Source organism: Zerene cesonia, chromosome 9 (assembly GCF_012273895.1).
Source record: "Zerene cesonia ecotype Mississippi chromosome 9, Zerene_cesonia_1.1, whole genome shotgun sequence".
Classification (NCBI taxonomy): Eukaryota; Metazoa; Arthropoda; class Insecta; order Lepidoptera; family Pieridae; genus Zerene; species Zerene cesonia.
Genome location: NC_052110.1, coordinates 3,438,945 through 3,452,741, shown reverse-complemented (window position 1 = coordinate 3,452,741; position 13,797 = coordinate 3,438,945). Strand labels below are relative to the sequence as shown.

Sequence of the window (13,797 nt, the reverse complement as noted above, 5' to 3'; positions counted from 1 at the left end):
TGGTGTGATGTACATAATACTCAACAAATTATTTTTCTATTCGTTTTGATGCGCATTGAAACTTTCCATTTCACACTGATCTTATAATTTCCGCTTTATTGTTATGTTTTTTATAGAATAATAAGCTTATAAGAATAACTTGCATGTTTCAATTGTTATGGAACATTGATCAAAACAAGTTCATCACAATACTTTTTAACTTTTTTATTTCGATACTACCAGTACCTAATTGGCTATTGTATGCCTTCTTCGACCAATCAGAAGCTAAGTATTTTTTAAGTGAAATTAGATCTATCTTCACACATACTACATATAATCTTATTTAAGTGTTTCTAAAAAAATTGATGTAAATCTCATTGGATTATTACGTTGCAGTAATGTTATAAACTTCCATTATAATGGTTAAAAGTTCATGAAATGGTTTTTTTTCCTCCTTTAATTCATAAAAAGTTGGATTTATATTGCAAAACATGAAAAATTTTAAAACCTCAAAGTGACCCAGACATCTGAACGAGATGTAAATTTGATCGAGTTACTTTCTTTTAAATATTTATACTTGTTACGTATCTCGCAACATACTTAATTTCAACGTGGCATTGTAATCTATATTATTAAAATTCATCCAAATAGAAACAAGTCTCGTCACATAGCTTGAGATGAATAAATTATAAGCGAATTATCGGATCGTGCTTTGTGTGCCTTCTGTGACGAATTCCAGCTTTCGATCGAATTGTGATCATTCATAGCCAGCGTAAACTAGTTTTAAGAAAAAAAGACCGTCTGTTTGTTTAGCATTCTAATAAATTAATCATATGTAAATAAATAATGGAAAATAATGTGGGAATTGTTTAATGCAAACGCAGGACGCAGTATACATTTGAAAGTTTTTTGATAATTTACGATTCGAATTCGCGTTTCCACGAATTTGATTACTAATTTACAGAAGACTGCGTTTATGTTATCTTGTGTAATTTAAATGATATGGTTTCGATATTCGCGTTTAATCCTAGACATTTTAATTGCATTATACATCGTGACTGAATTTATATAAAGGAGTGTAATGAAAATTAGCTCTATGAAACTGTGGAGACGTATGTTAGAAATTTGTATGTGACTGTGTATCACAGAATAAACAAACATTTGTCTTAAGTATGTTTGTTTATTATTGTATAATTTATACTTTTTACTGTTACTTATTGATGGAACTAGATCATATATTTCCGAATTAAAAAGCAATGAATTCACTAGACATATATACTTCAGTGATGGTTTGGTGGGGAGCCATTTTCCTGTGAAAAAGGTGTTAGATATTCCTTAAACTGGCTTAATTGTGAATGAATACGAAATCGCCATAGCCTGTTGTTGTATTAGAGTAAAAAAAAATTAAAAAATTGGGCTTTGTTCGTGTGTTTATTAGTATCTCTCTACTGTGAATAACGTATGGTAGCCGTAGGAAGATCGCCGACGTAGCGGTTTCTTTGCGTATTGTCGAAGTATCGAATGCCTGACCTCAATTAGACATATCGTGTTATTTTAGATTGATTAAAATTTGTAATTTGATAAATTAATTCAAACCTTTTTTTTGTAGACGAAAAATTTGAGAAAGGAAGCTTGGAGTTGTTCTTCCTTCTTGATGACACCTTCCAATAATCATCTAAAAATAATCTTTTGACAACAAATAGTCCAAAATTTTTAAACCACGCGTCGTTTTTTGCATGTCGTTCTGAGGATATAAGCTATTGACTCTTATTCACAAACAACTGGAGAATATGGTTTTACAATGTTTTAACGTTACTGGTAACAAAATATTTTTTTTTGCTTCATTGCTCTCTCTCTCTCATATAGAATTACTATTCAAGTTACAGTCAGTTTTTTATACCTAAAACAATAAAGGAAACGTTTTTAATTATAAACCGTTTAGTTTGAAATTCAGTGGGTCAGGATTAATATTTGTTGATCATTCCAAATTTTGCCATTTTCCAAATAAAACATATTAAACCAACTCACCGAGTGAACTCATAATAAACAGTTTATCTGCAATACTTCGCTATTTATGCCCCTATATGTATTTCAAACGTATCGGCAACATTTCTTAGATTATAGTTACATGAGCTACCGGGGACCCTTTTCTTTAAAAGGTTTTTTTAATTAAAATTCCTTTTTAAGCCTCGAACCCATTTGTTGAGAAATAGATCGACAATATTGCAAAAAAAAATGTATAAATTCTGACACTCTTCAAGCAAGACAACGGGTGATCCACTTTTCACGTAGTATCGCCAGCAACTCCAAACATGCATATTGAACTTTCATAAAACGCCTTCATTTGCCGCATGTCCATTGTCAGAGCTAGACAAAATTTAGGGGACCACTCGGAAGGCACCAGCTTTCCAATAAAAAATGAATAATCAAAATCGCTTCAACCCATCAAGTTCCGAGGTAAACATAACTAAAAATGCAGTCGAATTGAGAATTCCTCCTTTCTTTCAAGTCGGCTGACAAACGCTTACCATGAATATGCAGCTTAACGCGCATTATTCAACAGGTGAACGATTTTTACATTCCCTATCATTAATTAAAATATTTAGTGTTCTTGTAGATACAATTAAATTACATTGCGGCGGATGATACTACGCTAAAAACGACACTAGAACTTTTTGTTTTCATATTAAAACACTAAACAAATACTCCTGTACTTTAAAGGAACTTGCTATTGTTTTATTAATGTTGTGTGCACCTGTTTTTGTTGGCTTAGTATTTACGTTTACAAAAATAATAATTATTGTTTGAAGTCAAAAAACATTATCACCTTAGCAGTTAGTATGTTATGAAGAAAAGTCTTAAGTAATTATATGGTAATAACAATAAAAGTAATTAATAGGTTATTTTTATTTTATTTTCATAATATATGATAATTGGTTATAAATCGTTCAAAATCTTAATTGAAATATAAATTAAATTTATGTACGAACGATTACGAATCTTCGACCTTACGCTTATCATATTATTATCCAATAATTAATTATAATAACTAATAAAAATGACAATACATAAAAATAATAAGTGAATAATATTTTCAACTAAGTGATTTTTTTTGTACACTCGCAAGAAAATACACAAACAATATTTAAGTATGACACGTATTAAAAATGCAATTCAGTATTTCCTATAGCGACGTAGCTACTAAGTAGGCCTTATTACGTTCTGTGACCCCACTTTATGCTGAGAGATTAAATGTCATTTGACGCTTCACGTACCTACATAGATTATGGATTACAATTTCAAGTTCGATAAACTTCCAACCTATTTATTTTTCTTTTTTTGAGAAAAAATAATAAAATAGAAAATAAAAAATAAAAATAAATTTTGCTTGAGAATAAACGTATACGCTCATTAGTAATTGATATATGACAGAAGGAACCGTATTCCTAAATCGTATCGTAAATCGGTTTATCCTATCACTGCCTTCATTTCTCATAATCTTCTAGTTAGGGCTAGGCATGTCATACAGTATGGATTATACAAACCAATTAAAGGGGTTCCACTGGTTTTGCTTTTTGTTAGAAATTTTGTAGATTTTATTATAACATGAAAATCAAATGAGTTCATATTGTTATTTAGGCTCTATCCTCTACTCTAATATAGATATTTGTATGCATGTATCTTTTTTACCGTGGTTATAAACGGCATCTTTTGAAAATGTAGATTTTTTAATAAATAATTTAAAATATATGTGATGTTTTGAATAGTTAGGTCTTATTAAACATGGACAGTGAATTCAGGGATTTCTGGTGTTGTTTACGTTGAGCCAAGTTTATAAGAAATTACGCAGTTTTAATTTAATTCAAGGCTCGATTCGAAAGAATTCTCCGGAATGCCTTTCTCCGTGGCTAAAATGCAAAATAAACATTTCATTGTCGCAAAAAAACTAAAGCAGGTATTCCTATTATTTAAAACTAATTTTTACCTGTAATTTAATCTTACTAAAGGTTTTACCTAGTGCAAGTCTCTTCGTAAAATACACCAATGCTTTAAAAATCGTATGGGTAGCTGAGTGGTTAGGCGTCGTCACGGAAGTCCTAATCCCGCCACATGATATAATTTTTCTATTTCATTTTTAGACAATAATTTGTTTATGGTCTATATAATTATAATAATGATACAACATTATAATTTAATGGTTTGGCTAAAAATAATTATTTCACTTGATTTGTTTGTATCACGCCGCCATATGTAGGTACATCCAAATTTTGAGGTTAGCTAAAACAAGAAAGGCTTCATTTATATTGAAATATGTACTGGACTAATTTTATGTAGATTTAATAAGTTTGTGAATTTGTGAGACTTTGTAAGGGCAGTGTTATGTTATCAGTGGTAGGGTTATATGCGATCTATTGAACCGATTTTAATTAATTAATTAATTCTTTACCCAACAGAAAGCCACGTTATCTGCTAATGTCAAAGGCTACATTTAAGTTCGTTATCCCAGCTCCACCCGTGTCTATGACCACGCTCGCTGTTTTTCTCACCTCCCGCTTAAATAATAACTTTGATAAAACCTACAACTATTAATGATAATGATTAATTACGCAATAAATTAATTCTTGAATATTAATATTACACAATATTAAAAAAATACAGAAAGGACGTAAAAGCAATTGCACGCTTTGGCTTTACTTGATGGGTGGTATAGCGGATGGTTGCTCTGGCCCGGTCAGTTCCTTACCTCGGTTGCTGTCAGACGATCGCTTTACCGATCCAGCGATTGAGTATTCCGACAACAATAAACTAAACTTATTCAACAAATCGGATTTTATGAGACAGTGTGTGTGAAAGACATAACTTCAGTGGTCTGTGAATATAATGTGCAAATAATAAACATAAAAAACCGTATATATAATACCAAAAAAGCTATAATTTAAAGCCGGCAACTACGCAACTCGCCGTGAATAAAACTCATTAATTAAATATTAACGACACAAAAGTTAACTTACGATTTTGGCGCGAAACGAACTTTAAATAATATCGAAAGTGTGTACGAAAAATAATTTTCATTAAATGAAAAACAAATTCACCGTAATGGATACAATTTTTTTTATTTCGCATAAAAAACAATAGACCAAGATCGCTCTATGGTCAATGGCCATGGACTCCAGCATAGGTTGCATAACATTTTGCAAAGTTGTAAATGAAATGCAATATAACATTATAAAACCTATAAATCGTCACATTGCATCTTATGTTTTATTAAAATAGAATATTTAACTATTCATCAAAATAATTTAAACTAAAAGAACCGCGAAAATGTAAACAAATATATTATGATGTGCTTTTTATTGAAGTTTGACAGAAACATTGGTTGAATGTAGGTTTATATACTAAAAAATTAAACTTAAAGTAAAGTATAATTGAAAAAAAGTAAAAATGAAATTCATTTCAAAACTTTGAAAGACAATATTTTAAACAATTATATAATTCAAAACTCAGACATTCACGCAATTTTGACCTGATGATTTTTTTTCAATTGACGTGTTTTAACATATTTGATGACGTATATACAAAAGAATTTAGACATAAATTTTTATTCACAAGCTCAGTTTTAATAAAATTTTGGTTATCATTAAGTAAGACAAGTTATAATACAGTCTAGGTAAGTTATGGTTTTTATATTTATGAACTCAGTAGAACATTCATGTTATTGTTATGCTGTTCAAACAAGCAGAATTTTTGTACGATTTTTTATATTATTATATTTATTAAGAACTGTACATTATAAACAAGAAAAAAATTCTATATTATATAATCCATATAATCCATATCTAAATGTTCATTCAAGTTCCAGGAATATATTGTTGTTATGCAATTAACTGTTAGATTTAAAATAATATTTTTTTTTATAAACACAAGCATGATATTTGAACTTTTTTATCTTAACTTCTTTCATTTATCCCCCATTTATTCAGCACTCCCTTATTATTTCTTTTTACCAGCTCGCCTCCACCCAAAACGAAAAATAGTAAAAAAAAATATTTATCTTCGAACTACAATAATATTAAGTAGCCTTTTGCCAAGGCAAAGTAGGCTAAACTATAGCCCTTCTTACTCGGAAATGATTGTGTTCTTGCTCCTTTGATTGCAATCATTGAGTATAACATTATGTAAATTGTACATCTTAATCTAAAAATCATATGCAAAAATCTAACGACTGTTCGACATTTTAACTAATGTTTGTTGTTTAATGAAGTGACTTGTCCCATGAATGTCTTAATGGGAATAAATGCCTTAAACCTTAAGAGTTCTGATGGTAATAGAATTATTCTCATCGGCCAAATAGTATTAAAGTTAAATTATAAAATGCGGAAACAAAAAAAAAATATTCCTTTTTATAATACTAGTTTCCAGATTTATTAGGTTCCGTAACCTAAGGATACAATGTGCACCTATTACCAAGACTTCGCTGCCCGTCTATATGACAGTTGAAAATTTCAGAGTATTTCTGTTGCCGCTATAGCAACAAATAAATTAAAAATCGAGGTTAAGCAACGGTTGACACTGTCATAAAATGGATGGGCGACCATTTTATTTCGCAGTTGCTTTTTGGCTTCATTTTCATTCGGAACTCTTAGTGTCGGGCACGCACTTGACAGATTTTATTACATTCATTATTATATAACAAGCCGGTAGCTCAGTAATGCAAATAAGTATTATATCATATAATTTTTCCCTGGAAATGTTATAATTTTTCAAATTATATACTTAACTTACTAGCTGTGACTTGTGGTGTCACTCACGACTTACATGGTGTAATGTAAGGAATGCTATATACCTTCATAAATGGATATCTAACACTGCAATTTTTTTTTAATCGGACCATTTCCTGAGATTATCGCGTTCAAATAAACTCTTCGCCTTTAGTATAGGATAACAATAGCCACAGTAAAAACTATGAATAGTTTTACATAAAAATGGTGTTGCTTACAAACTGTAGCGTTTGCGAAACACGAATATTAAATGAGTTGTGAAGAATACTGCCAGTTCGACACTAATTGGATAAATTTATAGCTCGAGTGTCAGTCTCCCTTGCGCCCGAAAGGATTTCGATTAATATTGCTTTTGATTCTTGGAAATCCTTTATGAACACATTTGTATGCAATGTAAATATATGCAATTTATACTTAACAATATTAAGCTGAAAAGTTTGTTTGTAGGAACGTGCTAATATCAGAAACAACGGGTTCGGTTTGTAAAATTCTTTCATCGCTGAATATGTACATGATCCCAGAGTACTATAGGCTATGGTTATGTGTACCACGGACGGAGACAGGACGGAGCGGTAGAGAAGTAAGCAGAAAAATACACTTATGTCAGGCTTATTAGGTATTTAGAAATTATCCACATTTTGCTTTATACTTGTATAGTACAATTGATACAAATAGATAAAGAAAAATCTTCATATGTAATATAATGGAAGTAATAAACTAACGACGATTATCGCTCGCATTGTCAGAGGTAATTAATTCCCTTGGAAATAAGATGCCCAATCATTACGTATACCATTCACTATTGACATTAATTATATTTAATTTATATAGAAATAAAGAATAAAGCAAACTTACATTAGCTTAATTAGTTATTGATGTTTCCCATGAGACCATTTTATGTCAATTCTATTTCTTGATTACGAGAATGTCAAGATAAACAACTGACGTATTTATATGAATTGCATCTTTGCTTAAGGTCTTGAAGATATATAATTAAATTATAGTCTTATCAAATATGAGTTTAAATTTGTTTCATGTAGGGTAGGCCAGCCTACCAGATTGTGTCGGAATTCCATCGCCTAGCGCACACGGCATTTCGTCGTTTTGGGATCGAAATGTGACATCAACAATCCTATCAGCCTATAAAACTTACCCTCATAAACCCAACCGGGCGGTAAAGCAATAAAACTTAAAATTCCTTTATCTAAACGCATCTATACTAACTTAAAAGCCGAAGTTTGTTTCAACCAAACTACGATCTATTCTCAAGTACTACCGGTATGTATTAAAGAATTATTTGTGTTGGATAGTCCATTTATTGAGGGAGACTATAATGGGCTATGTATAACCAAACCAAAAATACGCAAAAACTAAAGCATATATAGGAGCAGAAATATTTAGCAAAAAAATCGTATAGCCGGTGAACGTAGGGCTCAGCTAGTAATTAGGTGTATAATTTAAATATTTCTATGAAACCCTTGACTCATTTGCATGCCTTAGCTGCTCGCTTGCTATATAGCAATTAATTTAATAACATCGGTCAAGTGCGAGTTGTCCGTACATAATTTAAGATAATTCAAAGCACAGATACATATTTATATCAGTATCATGATTTCATGTTATTTATTTGTGATTAGATTAAAGTGTGCGGACAAATATTATATTGAACAAACTTAAATATGTCTACGTGTATTTATAACACTGAGGTTACTTTAATTAATGACATTTCCTGTATTCTTCTTATGAATATTTTATTTCGTTAAAGAATGTTGAGATTTATTTTAAAGTAGATACTTACATCTGATAAATAACTGCGCGAAAAGTAAGTTAGTAACAGAACAAACTTCTTCCATTTTGTCACAAAAGTTAAATAGTTTTATTATTGGTCTATTACTTTAAATAATTATATACCAGTCTTCATTGTAATTGTAATTGTTGAAAATAAAACAAACACGTATAATGTATTTAGTACTAAATGTATTGTATCAATAAATCTATACTAATATTATAAAGCTGAAGAGTTTGTTTGATAGCCCATTAATTGAGGAAGGCTATATATGTATCACGGGCGAAGCCGGGGCGGACCGCTAGTACTTTATATGTTTTAAATTTTAGTAATTAAATGTCACACTTCCTTAAAATCATTAGATATGTATCTTGTTTAATCGCTAGATCTTATCGGAATATATATTTCAATGTAATATACAAATATCAGAAGATTTGTGATTTGATACAGATCATTAACACGCTTTTATTAGCTTCGCCTGTATGTTTGTATATAACCGACTCATTTGGACTCGATTATGATCGACAGATTATACTCGTATTTAAACTTTTACACTTAAAAAATATGATGATACAATGACTTCATGAGACTATCTTATTATTCTGATTAGGGTTTCCAGGATTAAATTATTTTCTCAAATATGTTCTGTTCAGCAATCAATTTGTTTCAAACAAAGTCGGTTTTATCATTCAAGTCCTTAGTTTTTTTCTTTACTATAATTATTTTGTATTGGTATTCAGCCATTATTAAGATTTTCAACAACTACGACGATGACTGCTTTTTTCTTCTATAAGAAAACTACGTTATAATCACACAGTATTGAGGATATGCGATAATTATTATTAGTATCAGTGGTAACTATTTATGAGTATGTTTTAGGTACCGTTTTACAATTTTCATTCCTTTCATTTGTTCTAATATCATGGGGCAATCCATGTTTGTTTGAAAAATCGTAAAAATCGGTTCAACCCTTCCTTTAAAATAACTAGTCATCCCTTAAAACATACCGGTTATCATAAAGATTATAAAACCGGTCAAGTTCGGTGTAGGGCTCATGGCTTTTGTAAAAGCGCGATACAACTGACGCCTAGCGCCATCTATCGACATTTCTATGGATCCTTTCGCACCTTTGAGTTTTAGTTGACTTATATTTTAAATAAAGTTCGCTTAAGTGTTATCACAATTAGATCAGCTATTTTTGACTATTGTTGACGCTTAAATTTCTAACAATGACCTTAATTCGACAGAGTCTCGAATGGCCAAGTCGAAAAAAAATTTTTCCCACACCTTACCTTTTTGTAAAACCATTCGTTGAATATATCCCAAAGTATTGTGAAGACGAAATAAAATATTATCAGCCCCACATTTCTTATACGGGAAGTACACTCAATTTTCTAGATTTCAATTATTTTTCGGCTTTATTAACGTGTATATTCAGGTAAGTATATCAAATTAGAATTTCTATTACCTAATTAAACTACAAAGCGACAGACAGGATATGGTGAAACTACATTGATTCCTATTGACTGCGGTGCTCTTAAAATAGAACCGATTACCGAATTGTACTAAATGTTAGAAAAACATCTCAAATTTTCTTAGTTTATAGGAAAGCTATATAAGGCGGGTGTCACATCTTTCCAATGGTAAGCAGATTTGTTGTAGATACAATACTATGGTAAAGAGTTTTGATACCGATGAAAAGGAAAGCTATACCTTTTACTTTGCTTACGGGAATCACATTAACAACTTGGCACCGCACAAATGTTTCTCGCTGACTCAATGTGATGCGTATTGTTTCCAATGATTGAGTATGGCAAGAAAAAAAGGTGCATGTTCCTTAGTAATCAGCTTATACTTGCTGACGCGCGCTCTATAGCTTGCTTATGTATAGGAACTCTAAGTTCCGAACAGTTAGTATCTTCGTTTTATAAAATACTAGCTTGCCCTAGGCTTTGCCGCTGATAAAAATGAAAAAAAAGCAATTTAGGCCTGTGTGTTATGCCGGGCTTTAATCAATCTGTTTACCATTACCTGCCCTATTTCGAGCCGTGAAGGAGTAACACACATTCATGCACTCAAAAACTCTCGTCTTTATAACATAAATAGATAGTTAGCACATAACAACAAACGTGTATCAAACAAAAATATATCGTAATATCTCTATAAGCGAAAATTTTTTTTATTCGATGCATTACAAAAGTATTAGTGCGGAACAATAGGGTACATTTGTAATGAGTGCTGTTTTAAGTTGTATTAATTGTATATGTTTTGATAGTTTGACCTCTGAAGAATTCTTTTTTACTCTCACTACAAAGATAAGCGATTTCAGTTTTCAAAGCAACCGACAGCAAAGAATAGCTTTTTCATAGGTAGCTAATTTTTTAATGATGATATATAAAATAATTAATTTGGATGACTATTTATTTTTGGCTTTGTTGTGATTATAAATAAAATATCGAACAATATAAATATTATTGTTTTACCTGAAAAATCAGTAGCTTATTTTAAGCCTTTTTACCGCGCACTACTCCTCTGTGGAACGATCTACCCGCTTCAGCATTTCCGAACCACTATGACTTGGGTCTCTTCAAGAAAAGAGCGTACTCTTCCCTTAAAGGCCGGCAACACTCCCGCAACTCTCCAGGTTGCGTGGACGCCTATGGGCGGCGTTAATCTCCGGTGACGCGCCTGCTCGTTTGCCCGCTATTATATAAAAAAAAAGCCCAATATGTGTTATCGCGGTAAACGTTAATCAGTAAACGTAACAATGAGCAAAGACAACGAATAAAAACACACATACCAAGAGTGAGTTGATTCCGTCGACTTTTCGGATACCAGAAATTCGTCTATTTCTATTTTCTGTATTCTGTACAAATAAGAGACTGAATTTTTAAATAATATATAGAAGTTTAATCTCCTGAAGGTTTCGAAAAATACATTCGTTCCTAGCGGTATAAGCAGTCGTCATTTTTATGTCGACTCTCTGGTTTCATTTTGTTATAGATTAAGGTAAAATAAGGTACTGCAGTAGTTGGTTTTAATTTTAATTCGATATCTCCTTGCGTTACTTAGATAGACGCACACAAAGCTTCCTAACTTTCTTTTTGAACAGAACCTTTAGCAAAACTTTAATATTGCATTAATATTAAGTGCGGAATTTACTAATTATTTTGTAATTAACCTACAAATATGAACAGCACTCTAGCAAATATCAATAATGGAAATACTTCATATTATAAAATACTTATCGGTGTTTAATAGAACGGCTCTCGTTAATAAATAATGTGCATATAAATTACTTTATTACATACTTGTATTGCGATTGACCTTTAAGGCAACGTTAAGCAGAACACTGAAGAAATATTTTATTAGATGTTAGGTACAGGCATTGAATTCAGTTTTCACTTGTCGGATTTACGCTGCATGTGTTCCTAAATTACCATTATTTCAGACGAAAAGTAATTGTACATATAATTGATTGGGATATTTGAATACGAGCCAGTTAAAGGATAAAGACGTTATTGAAGCATTTATTGTAGGAGTCGAGCACGCTTCGGCACGAATTGGGCCAGCTCGGGGAAAGTACCACACCCCCATAGAAAACCGGCGTGAAATAATAGCTTGCTATTGTGTTTCGTACGGTGAGTGGGGGAGCCGGAGGCCTATTTCCTTCTCCTAGCCCTTCTCAGTCCATTCCTTCTTTCCATTCATCAATCCTTTCCTCATCCCTTATCCCTTAAAAGCGGGCAGCGCATTCTCAGAGGTCTAAGCCTCTGCGAATGTTCATGGGCGGTGGTGATCGTTTACCATCAGGCGAACCACCAGCTCAGTTGCCCGCTATGACATAAAAAAAAAAAATATTGAAACTCAAGTATTTATATATTTAACTAGACTTCGTTATTGAATCGACATAATATATAAAAGATATCATTTAGCATCGGTTCGGAAATAATTTTTATACAGGAGAGTCAACAAAAAACTTTGTATATACTCTTTTAAAATTATAGCAATGTAACATTTTACATTTATAATAGAGAAACTAATTCCATTCGTTCATTTATACTCCGAAGTAATAAGTTTCTTTTAAACAAAATTTTGTCCTGCCAAACGTTTTGGTAATATTAGGAAACTTCATAATAAAATCGTGTACCTCGACCCCTGAATGATTTTTTTTACCTGGGAAGCCGGCATTTCTTTTTGTATCCATGTTTCATTTAAAAAAAATCTTATAATAGTTGATAAGAATATGATACAGTATATTATGGGATAAAATAACATTATGATACTGTATCTATAAATAGGATTCCACCTGCGGTTTCGCTAGTGTCATCTAAAGAATTTTTATAACACGTGGATTAGGAATGTTATTTTTTACGACAAGTTGCGTGTATAATATCTTATTCACTTTTAAAGACACTTCATTTAATTACATATTCGAAATAAATTTATTTTTCCCCCGGTTACATATTGTATGGTTAGCCACTTCTGTAAATTAGTACCCGGACTAAGCGGTTCGACTCTACATTTTTTATTCGAACCGCAAGGGACTGGAACATGCTTCTTCTTCTTCATCTTCAAAAGTAGAGTGAACAGGTACCTTCTAGGGAAGCGCGCTCCATCTTAGACTAGATCTACGCTTACCAGCAGGCGAGATGGTAGTCAAGCGCTTCCCTATCACACAATAAAAAAAAATATTTAATAAAATTTATCCCACGAGTTGAGTCACTATTTAAAATTTTGTCAAAATCTGCATAGCTATTTTTGCCTGCTTGACGAGCATACAACAAATTGTGATCCATTGTTTTGGGGTCTGCAAACAATCGATGTGGCTAAGCAATAAATTTTTTACATTTAATGTACAGAAATGGTCTGATTGCTGTTTTATTATATGAAAAGGTATTTATATGCATACATTAACATATCGGCTTAGAAATATTATTTTTGATACAACATAATAAATCCTCTATTCTAGATTACTCTAAAGCTCTAAAGTAAGCTAATAAAGTTGCCTATCATAAAACAAATTTGCTTGAGGTAGGTCAAACACTCAGATAACAATCATAAACATGGAACATTCTTGCTTTACAACTAATTTTGTGATGTAAACCAGTGTGACAAGTAGTTAACACACCCTTTAATATTGATATTGTAAACAGAACAGTGATGCTGGAGGAATAATTTTAACTATCAAGTTTAAAATTAAAAATAACAGAACCCTTAGTGATATTGAATAATATTTCCAAAATATTGATA

General features: G+C 31.5%; 1 long non-coding RNA gene across 1 annotated transcript; it reads left to right on the top strand.

Annotated features, from left to right (window-relative positions):
* The first annotated feature begins 4,656 nt into the window (after positions 1–4,656).
* Positions 4,657–8,121, top strand: LOC119828989. Its single transcript, XR_005287788.1, has 2 exons — positions 4,657–4,847; positions 5,590–8,121. It is a non-coding gene; the product is annotated as an uncharacterized LOC119828989 (long non-coding RNA).
* Positions 8,122–13,797: the final 5,676 nt, after the last annotated feature.